Raw genomic sequence first — 12,212 nt, forward strand, 5'->3', positions numbered from 1 at the left:
AAGTCGCTGTAGGAAGGAGCCAACGATTTCGAAAGTGCAGCATTTGGCCTGATGCTGCGGCACGTTTGATGGTGTAATTGAGTTCGATGTGGCGCATGGCGTGAAAACTTAAATAAGAGACCATAATTTTCTTAAATTTACACTGACGTTGTTAATTAACATCAACTCCACGACGAAATGAAACAGAAATTCAAAATGCATTGTTGCTAAGAGTGTGCCAATACCAAGAACGGAGTCAATTAGAGTCTTCTTTGATATGGTGTTACGTTCCCAATGTTTATTTTATCCCAACTATGGCGCACCGAAAATCATTCTTTAATCGCTTCGTTGTTATAACAAATCTAGGCATATTCAAAATTCATTCGATTGATTAAATATCGACTATTTCCTTAAAATCTATTATCGACGTTTTCCAAAAATCAATGAGGATATTCCAAGTCTCGAGTTTATTTCGAGTATATTAGGGCTATTCCCTACATTTTTCCTATACAGCATATGCTTGGTATAAATAGCCAAAGCCAAGTATATCCATTATATTGCGAGTGTAAATGGTAAAAGTTTGACAACAGTCACCTGAAAAATAATTAGAATTCAAGTGGGTCGATTTTATTCAAACGAACTATCATTGTGTAGCGCACAATCTCAAGACTCCAGTAGAGCACTTAGATTTTCAGTCAGACCTTCGTACATACCAATTTTGCTTAACCTGAGACGAAAAGGTCAGGGGAGCAGATTGCAAGAACTGAATTTCCGTATACAGAAAACCAAAACAGGACTCCTTTTCACATTTATTGAACTTCAAGAAAACATCCTTCGGAGAAACATCCTTTCGAGCGACAAACAGAGCTATAGCTCTTCCCTTTCCCGCACATCACGTAAAGTGGCAAAAAAAAAAGAAAAAAGAGAAGCTGTTTCGACCTTGAGTCCTAGCGGCGGTCACAGGTCAGAGTGGTCGGACCATCTCCAGTTGCTTCCGATAGCGTTAAGCAAAATTGATATGTACGAAGTTAGGGAAGGCAGATTGAGGAAATCGAAAACGGAAAGGTTTGTTTGCGTAGAGGAATGAGGTCAGTCTTTGCAAGTCGAGCGCTAGTCAGTCATTCCTCGCAAGAGTTATTTTCGACCAATGATTTTGTCGTTTACTGTTGTACTTCACTCGCCGTTGATCACTGTTGCTTCACTCGCAATTATGGCTTCGTAGATCCAGTTACGGTTTATTACTTCAAAGACTAGATTGACCCTGTTTTCTGATGTTTTCATTGTAAAGTCGACTAAAGTTGATCTTTGCAGATCGAGTGCTAGCGAGTCATTCTCTGCAAATTGAATTTCAACGATTCAACTGGTTGATCTTTACAGATTGAGTGCTGGCGAACATTATCTGTAAATAGAGTTTCGTCATCCTGAATTTTGGGCCAATTAGTGTAGCTTGAGGCCGTACTTCACTCACTACGAGAATTTCTTCTATTGTTGCTGCACAGAAGGCTAAGAAACATTTTCAGTCAAATTGACTTCGATAGAAGGTTTTTCGCGAGATTTTCGCATTGTTTTTTCCGTTTCGTTGTTTCATTGTTGGTACAATTTGATTGTGCAATTTTCGCTGGCTGGATGAAAGTTGTAAATGGGTGGATCAGACGGTTGGTGTCGTACGCATGAGGATTTTTAATTTTTTACTTTTGCTTTTGGAGCTCAGGCTCAATTCTTTTGTTTGCTTTGCTGCATTTTTTGTTCTTTGCACCTTTTTACTATTTCCCCAAATTTTCCATCAGCAGATGACAATGCAACTGAAGATGGTCAGTCCACTCTGACCTGTGACCGCCGCTAGTTCTCAAGGTCGAAACAGCTTTTCTTTTTTATTTTTTGCCACTTTACGTGATGTGCGGGAAAAGGAAGAGCTATAGCTCTGTTTGTAGTTTCAAAGGATGTTTCCTTCAAGTTCAATAAATGTGAAAAGGAGTCTTGTTTTGGTTTCTGTGTACGGAAATTCGGTTCTTGCAATAGATTGTGGAAATTGTTATCGTCACTACCGCAAAAATCAGCGATGGCACTGCCTTCGAGTCGGTCTTTTGAGATACGAAATTTAAAAATCAAAATCATTTGATTGGAAATTAAATTTTCGATCACATTGTCCATGAAAATATTGTTTGGTGAAATGACAGAAGTGACCGACTTGCCGACAGCGTCAATCATTGAAAGTTCCTTGAAATAGTGCTCAAATCCACGATCTATTTGCGTCCCTGAGCTTTTCGTCTCAGGCTAAGCAAAATTGGTATGTACAATCTACAGCGATGCACATTTTGAAGTACACAGAGAAAAAAGTCGGATTAAATGTTTAATCTACAGAAAGATTACGAATATTTTAAATATTTCGAAAGATTTCTTTTCAATCTTTTTTCAAAGATTACAAAAATTAAATCTTTCGATAGATTGCGTTTCGGGTTAAAATGGCTAAAATTGATAGTAGCAATGAAAAGTAAAGAATTTCCCACGAAAATGTTTTGTTTTTGTTTAAAGTTCGTTGTTATGGTATCTAGAGGTTATGATTAGAAGCTACTACCATGTGTAATTTTTAGTCACCTGATAGCGATTCAAAAGTAAAAACCACAGTACACAAATGTTTGAGTTTTTTTTTTTGCTTTTCTTAAAGGATATTGATTTCCGAGTTAAGAAAATCGTTGAAAAAGTAAATAATTCTTCCATGCAAATTGGTCTGTTATACTTCTTAATCAATGGTACAATTAAATATGGGTGCAAAATACCGTTTTATTATAATATTTTCCATACGCTTATGGAACTGTTCAATACTTTTGCCAGGCTCAACTTCCTTATCTATGCTCAAACAGATTTATGAAGTATGATAACCGTTTATTAAATAATTGAAAAAAAAAAATGTTGCCTTCGATTAGGATTTGAACTCGTTTACTATGATGGTTACCTCAGTTGGTGAAAAGTTTCGTTCAGAAGATTATTTTTTAATCTTTGAAAGAGTAGAATCTCCGCAACAACGGTTCGAAAAAGAATCTTGCTAAGATTAAGAACCCAATAGCTCAGTGGTAAAGTACAGGACGGGAGATACGGAGTTACCGAGGTGAACGAGTTCAAATCCTGATCAAAGTAAGTAAAAAAAAACATTTAATTTCAACTAAATAAATAAAATTTCCAATTTCAGAATAAATAAAACAAATAAATCTGACTCAATATTCAAATGAATGTTGGAAAAAAATTTTAATTTCAAAATAAAAAAAAATTGAAATCTCTAGGAAGATTTCGATCTAATCCGTCGACAGATTATTTTCGAAAGATTAAATGCAAGTAATCTTTCGAAAAATTAGATTTCAATCCAAAAATAAATTTGGTCCTATATGTAATCCGAAAAAGATTTAAATCTAATCCAGGATTTTTCTCTGTGTAGATGGTACTTTCAAATGTGCCTTGAACAAAGTTTAGCCCTATGGAGTCTATATCCCGTTAATCGAGTATAAATCGTATAAATTACAAATATCAACAGAAAAAAACTTAAACTCTGAATCGAACAAAATGCTATTTTGTTGCGTATGATATCAGGAGTATGGAAAAGTAATTAGTTTTTCAATCGGACCAATATATGTCGAGTGGCGATACTCCTAATATCAATATCATCGATTGATGATAATTTTCAGTGAATATGCCTAAGCAAATCTCAATAACATTTAATGACTAATTATGGATGATAAGCAGGTAGTTCCTAATAAAATATACATAACATCTCCCTACAACCACTTAATATAATTATTATTCATTTATAAAAAATTATATGAGAACGGATCTAGTGCGATTAACCGTGAAAGTTCTGTGAAAAATTGATTCAAATACATTAGTAACGGTCAGTACAACAATCCAAAATTTTCAATGACATAATAGTTACAGTAATTAATTAATCAAAAAATCATTTGCATAAACATCTCGAGTTCAGTAGACTCTTTTTATTCATTAAATCGAATTCAACTAAAGTCAAGATACAAGATTTACCTCATTAAAGGAAGAAAGAGATTAGTTTCTCTTTAAAATATAAAAGTGAAATTGGGGATTCTTTAAACTCATTAAATTTTTGCTTCAATAAAATCATTATGAACAATTTTTAAACTGGAGTACAGTCAATATTGGTGTTGAAATTTAATTGCATGATTTATGATTCCTTTGTGACCTATTTTTCGTACCGATTACCAATTACTCGAGGCAAACATATTGTCCGATAAATGTTTTCTTATCGCGGCTACTAGCGGCCTCAGTCAACTTTTTTGCGGCTGTAGAATGGGTCTCGAGTGGGTACATCAAAAAAAAATGCAAACAGAGTGCATTTTAGAAGTACACCGTTAAACAATGTTTTAAGTCGAAAATGTCAAAATTGGCCCGACTAATTGGAAAATGCAAAAAATATGCTATGTACTCTGATGCACAAGTTGATTTTAGGTATTTAGGAATTTTAGGACCAAAAGTATATGCCCCTTTTAGAATCTGTTAGTAGGACGACCTATGTGCAAAAATACGCCTGGTGAGGATACTTATCTAGACACATGCATGACATGTTTGGTATCGTTTATAATGCTTAGACTTCAGGATAATTAATTACCATATGATCTTGTGCAATTCGACCGTACTGGCAGTATGTCAGTAGTCAAAGTTCACCGATGGTAACTATTTTTACAAAATTCGACTTTTCTCAACATTTTGCTGCACTTTCGATTTTCATTTTATGTGATTATTAATCACGGGACTGCCCTCTACTAAAATCAAAAAGAAAATTTCATGTACATGACACAAGTAGGATGACTATGTTGAAGCTCACCGTGCTTAGGTAATTCACATTTAATTATCTTTACAGGCGATGACTTATAGCGGGACGATGGTAAAGGCTTGTGTTAAAACCTAGACGACTAGCTACCAGCTAGACTCTAGCAGCTTCTATTTATGAAGGAGTTTTGGATCGTCTAAGAGAAACACTTAATTCGGGCGTGTCGCCCTTTCAACGTTTGTTTTATTTATGTCGCTTTTTCTACGAGTAATCGATCGGTTTCATTTAAACCGCAAACTGCGATCAACACATTATCAGAGTTTCAATAGCTTGTGAACCGCAAATGTCGCGTTGTTATTATTATGGTTATTGTTTGGAAAATTTTGGGTACCAAAAGAAATGTTAGAAGTCTTTATCAAAAGTGACCCGACTGGTCCAACCTTTAATAGCCTCACTAACATAGTCAGAGTCAGTTCATTTCTTGAAGAGGAAATTCCATCGATTTTTGACATGGAATGAAACATTTTTGGATGTAGCTCAGAAAATACGATCGCAACACTTCGTTATTCTGTAGTATTTGTCTCCTCATCATTTCTGATAGTTTTGCAGAAAACACTAAAACATTCGATGCTATATCGACTGATTGAGATCCCGAGTCGATTCTTTACATCTTTTTGAGTCGTCTTATTTAAATTAGAAGGTGTCAATTGAACTCAATCGTCGTTTTCCAAATGTTTACATTTTTCATTCCCATTATGTGAATCTTTTGCCAATTCCATTTGTTCTTCAACGGTATTACATATGTAAGATTTAGTGGTATTAAACCGAAAGCAAAACTAAATTGGAAATATTCCAATGATCTATCTCCGAGGATCTATAATTTCATTTGTAACATTTTTGCCTTAGAAAGTTGTAGGCAAATGCCTTAAACTGTAAATGAAAAACAAAACAAGTTCTGCACGAGCTCCGTATATGTGACCGGATTCCAACCCTAAAAACAGTAACGTGTAAAGTTATGCACACGTGCTACGAAATGTGTGTCTTATGGATGATCACTGTTTGACTATATAAATCGAAAAATGGATATGTGACCCATATACATAAACATAACTTAACGCAGAAGTGCTTGAATACAGTGTACCTGTTCGAATTGTAATGTTTTTCGAATAATTTTTATAAATTTTCAAATCCATTACATGCTGTCGCAAAGACAAAATGTATTTTATCCACTCAGAATATCTTGTTGGGTGTAATATTTCTACCTGCTTTTGGCAAAGTACACACAACAGCAGTTTTTGTTTTTATTAAAAACTGCAAGCCATGTAAATGTTGTATTGTTGGTTGGCAAAATTAACTACAACGAACCGGACATACTTTCGGTACCTATGTGTTAATAAAAGGAAGTAAAGATTAACTTCTTAATCTGCCCTCTGGTTGGCAAGTGTATACGAGTAAAAGAAAGGCGAAATGTTTTTGTTTTGTTAAGAACGAGGTGTCCAATAATTTTTATTCAAAAATTTCGGAAGTAACTACTCAGCGTTTGTGCATAGTAAATAGACAATATTTTTGGTATAATCCAAATAAATCTTTACTTCCTGTACTTCCGTTTTGTTGTTATTTATGGTACATACCTAAGTTTAAATCGATTTTATCACAATTTCGATACAAAGAGACAACGTGCGCCGACACGAATACAACGATTGTACCTGGTTTATCTTTTATTTGACTTTTCCTTTACTTTCTTTAAACAAATATCCACACTTCATCACCAGCTAACATTTTGATAAACAGGTATAATTGATTCTACAGTAAGAACGGCTTGATGTGAAATGTGTCTCCGATGTGGACGGAAAGTAGTGCAACTTTCTAATGATTTTGCAATTTCTATTTTTACTGGTATTATTGCGATCAATTTTATCTTTCGTATGTGAACAATGAAGCGCCTTTGGTGGGGCTTTGGTGCTATTATACAAATCGAATGAGCCAAAATAGCAAGTTACGATCTAAGGAGAATCAAAGTTTTTTTTTTCTGTAGTCAATATTATATCAACTACATTCACGTCTAAACATCGGACAGTTAAATCCTGCTGTAACCATACCAATTATAAGTTCGTTTTCTATCATATAATCTGACAATCCCTTGATCAAATGGTAAATTTCTACTAAATTTCGTCAATTTTCGCGTTAGTTGGAATTCCAACTTTGATTCATAGAACCGTCACATTTTCTTCAGCACCGCAAGCCCCTATATCCCGTGACGTCATTCTGATTCGAGACTTAAATTTACCATCCATAAAATACAACAGAAATAGATTTACCGGATATACCTTTAAGTGGAACCGTGACTTTAATGTTAACCGATCCATAGACAATTTAAAGAGGACTTTCTGTTACTCAGTAAAATGTAATTGGGAAAATCTTCTCTTTTTGATTTCCATTGAGTATGTGTTCTTAAAGCTAGTGCCACAAATACTGTAGCACATAACAATCGATATAAATTAATAATCACGCTAAACAAATGTATACCTCTTTCGGTTAAATTTCCATAACGCAAAATGTAATTTTATTAATGACTTTGCAACTGTTCATTCATCATTACGTAAGAAAGTTCTTCTCAAATTAAAATAATTGCATGGAAAAATAAAAGGTAAAAATCTTGTCAATACCTTAGACAATATGGTCATTAAACGATAGAAAATTAAATAATAATATTTAATTAGTAAATTAGCAACTGTGATTGGAAATGTAGACAGCATGTTCTGCGTAATAGTTACTTGGTGCCGATAATATTACCAACAGCATAATGTCACAATTGATAGGCCCATAATTTAATCAATTTCGGGTTTGTTATTGACTTTGAGACACCAGTTAATACTGTTGTGGGGATGGGATGGCTATATATGCTCTGTGTTTTTCATGTACATATTAATAAATGAAAAATGAAAGAAAACGGTACTTACGCCTAATAAAGTTCCACTAAATTGTTCGTCGTAACCTTAGGACTTCCTGATTTTGTTTTATAATCTGTAAAGTTGAAAGTTAACATTGGCAGTTAGTACACCTGTACACTACGCACGGAACAGATCAGCGTGGAAACTATCATACGTTATTGCAGTGGAAATCTCTATCGATCACAGATGACATAGCAGTCTGGCATAGATAAAGCTCAAATGTTGATGTGGATTCATTTCCTACTCATCGATCAGAAAAAATTAAATCTTTTTTTTTTCTTTGGAATGTTGAGTAGAAAGAGCTGCCAATATCAAGGAATATTATTTTCAAAATGATGTGGCCAGTGCAGCCCTGCTTAAGGTTCATCAGTAGGACCATACATGATTCTGATTCATTCAACATTTTTCCTAACTAGTGATCGCGAGTTCGTCGCTTATTTCCCACGTCATTTAGGAAAAACGTTGTTCCTAACTTATGCTTAAATGCTTTTTTAGCGAATTCGATTCCAGCTCAAGCCGGAGGCGAGGTAAGTTACAGCCTGTAACCATACCAACTATAAGTTCGTTTTCTATCATATAATCTGACAATCAGTTGATCAAATGGTGAATTTCTACTAAATTTCGTTAATTTTCACATTAGTTGGAATTGCAAATTTGATTCATAGAACCGTCACATTTGCTTCAGCACCGCAAGCCCCTATATCACGTGACGTCATTCTGATTCGAGACTTAAAACCACCCATAAAATACAACGGAAATAGATTTACCGGATATACCTTTAACTGAAACCGTGACTTTAATGTTAACCGACAGCCATTGGGAAAATCTTCTCTTTTTGAAATAGCTAAACGACTAAACGAAAATGCTAAAATAGCTAAACGAAATTCGATTCCAGCACTCGCCTTCGGCTTGAACTGGAAACCTCTCATTCGCTAAAAAAGCATTTTAGCATGCGTTAGGAAATAGTATGTTGTGTTGCAAGTATTGTAATGTTGTGTACTGAAAAAATCTCATTGCAGTACGTGTAACACATCATGCTTTGTGCCAACCGAGAATTGATATAGACAAGAGCACAAAAAATCATAATTTTCATTGTAAATAATCACTCTTCAAATTTGATCGATCACATTGCTTTGCATTTTCTCAAACGAATGCTGTAACAACTCATACAAATTCCATATCAACACTGCTTTGAGTGTTGTAATATCACATCAAACGGGTGCTGAAATAAGTCACTTTACAACACTAAAATGAGTGCTGAAAAGAGTCTTATTTCAATTCTCGGTGGCACAAATAACTATTAATGGTTCAGATGTTCAGAAGGAGTGGTGAAAATTAAATGCATTTCACCACTAGTGACGAAAAGCATATATGAAAATACATTTCACCACTATTGGTGAAAAGTAAAACATTGAAAACCAGAAAAAAAAGACCCTCCGATCGCCACCCAAATCACGAATGAAAAAGTTCAGCTTTCGCAGCGCAGTTGCAGAAAGTAGATTACGTACTTGTGCGAAAAATCGTTGTTTTGTAGAGTGTGGAGTTTGTATGCTGCGACGAAGGCGAAATATATAACCACACGAGTCAAAACAATGATTTCCGCACAATTATGTAAATTGTTTTACCTCTCAAATGCGGCGAAATTGAATTTTTCTTTTGCGGGCCCCTGCGAATTCGCAGCCCAAAGGACGTAAAAACCTTTTGTGCCACCGAGAATTGAAATACGACTCTTTTCAGCACTCATTTTAGTGTTGTAAAGTGACTTATTTCAGCACCCGTTTGATGTGATATTACAACACTCGAAGCAGTGTTGATATGGAATTTGTATGAGTTGTTACAGCATTCGTTTGAGAAAATGCAAAGCAATGTGATCGATCAAATTTGAAGAGTGATTGTTTACAATGAAAATTTTGATTTTTTGTGCTCTTGTCTATTTCAATTTTCGGTTGGCACAAAGCATGATGTGTTACACGTATTGTAATGAGATTTTTTCAGCACACGACCCAATTTTCCATACTCGCTCCGCTCGTAAAGAAAACTTGGATCTAGTGCAGAAAAAATCAACATTACAATAGTTGTAACACAACATACTATTTTAGCGTGTGAGAGGTTTCTAGACAGAGCCGAAGGCGAGGTCTGGAATCGAATACCCTAACAAAATACTTTTATTCCGTGGTATACGAATAATATTTTTTAGAGAAAGTGCTAGGGTCCTATAGGTGTGAAAATAACTATTTTGCGCTTGAAGATTGAAATTCGACGAAACGGATTGTCATGTGTATTTTTCTGGCCGCGATTAAGTGTGCATGATCTGCTGTTGAAATGGCTGTAGAGTGATTTCTTTGTTGATGTTGTTGTGGTTTCGTCTCATTTTAGTTTTCAAGCGCAAAAAACATTGTTTATGACTCGTGATGAAAGTTGAATTTATCGGTACTAGTCGTAAGCTTGTCCTACTCGGTGCCTCGTTAGGACAAGCTTACGACTAGTACCAAAAAATTCTACTTTTCATCACAACCAACAAAATGTGCTTTTATACACGCATCTTGTATGGGAAAATAGGGCCTTCTTTAATGTTTTTTTTGTGATTTTTTTTGCTGGGACACAATTACACAAATTTAAACAATAAAATAATCAATCAAAACCTAAAATTTCTTTACCAAAAAAATCAGTCAACATTTCCATCTATTTTCTCCAATATCATAGCATCAGTATACGAAAGATGGTGCTGCATAACTGGAATATTTTTTTGTTCCAACGAGTTTTCAACACGCCTCAACAAAAAATTACCCAGCAAGTAATGTTGGATCGAATCGGTAAACTTCACACCAAAAGCAGCAATACAATTATTATGTGGGATCTGATATTAGTCCCACAGATTCTGGCAGCTGTTATATTAAATGCAATTTTTGAATTTTTTCCCAGTCGAAATTTTTGTCGCACATGTATAACGACCAGTTTATTGGGATAAAAACCAACTGTCAAATTTGTGGATCTAGAAAATATATGTATAGAATCTGTTGAAAACGAAAATGTGATAATTCGTTAATTTTGTTAAGTGTATGACCATTATATTCTTGGTAATACTATTGGGTAACGCTAAGGAATATTATTGGCTTTTTTTCACCAAATGCACCAAAACCAACCATTTGTCGCTTCTCGTCAATATTGTGAAAAACATGTTATTACAAAAGTAATTAAAAGTAACTTTTTGAAAAGTTCAACAATGCAAATGCTATAATTTTATGATTGGTAAATAGATCATTTTCATTATACGGTACTTGTCAACGTACTTGCCACTCAATTTTTCGTCAAGTAGTCCTTAACCTCAATCAATTGACTTTAACTGCGTTCAATTTACTGATTTTTATATGAAAATCGTTCGTTCAATTCATTCGATATTTTTCGACATGTCTGACAGTTGGGATCGTGTCTGACATTTACAAGGAAAAATAAAAATGAAAATGATCTATACCCTTTTTATGATATCTTCTACACTTTTTAGTTTTTTTCCCTATAAAATATTTCAACACTAGTTAAGAAAACGTAAATAAAAATTCTGCCCTGACCATATGTACTCGCGTTGTAATTTATGTACTCGCGTTTAATTTATGTACTCGCGTTGTTTTGTCTCGCGTATAATATGTATATTTATAAGGTTTATCACCTTACGCATATTTGGGCAATAAATCAATCAATCAAAATATGGTTATTCGTGAAATCGCTCTTTCCTCCGGTTCGCATGAACAGGATTGTACTTTGATTGATTTTATTGAAATCCGTTGATATCCAGGTCTACTTTGTTACTTTGACACTCCTTTGTCATGCTGTTATGGGCAGATTTTGCCAATAACGGTCTGTTGAGTTACAATTTTTAAGACTCAAAACTCTAGTTTCAAGAAAAAATCGTAGTTTCATGCATTAGACTGATCCTTCCTCTATTGCCTCAAAGTGTTAAAAATTTAATCTGAGGTAACTGGTCATACAAAATTATTGCAATTGGCGGAGGTCTGCATTTTCAAACCCATGTTCTACGGCGATCTCCGCTATCAAAATTTTTTCTCCGTCAATAACGGATTTGTTCCATAGTTTTTCACGCTCTATCGTCTCCAGCAAGTTTTATACGTTTACCATTGAAATTCAGGCGTCCGCTGATAGACGATTTTACAGATTCTGAAAATTTACCATCAGCGAACCGCCGAGGTATGTGGGGGGACAACCAAAACTTTCGGGGATGGAAAGAGCTGGAAAAACTTTAGAACAAATCCGTTATTGGCGGAGAAAAAATTTTGATAGTGGAGAATTGCCGAGGCTCTAAAGTTCCAATTCAAAAAAATATGCCCATATGCTAACTTTGTTATGAAGATTGAACATTTCAAATTAATTTTAAAAAAGAATCATAAAACTTACTAACATATTTCTGGCCATGACATTCTTTAAATCGATTTTTCACCATGAAGCCATGATGGCTCATTTTTTGACAAATGGAGAAAATT

The sequence above is a fragment of the Bradysia coprophila genome, chromosome X, assembly GCF_014529535.1.
Source record: "Bradysia coprophila strain Holo2 chromosome X, BU_Bcop_v1, whole genome shotgun sequence".
In the NCBI taxonomy this organism is placed as follows: Eukaryota; Metazoa; Arthropoda; class Insecta; order Diptera; family Sciaridae; genus Bradysia; species Bradysia coprophila.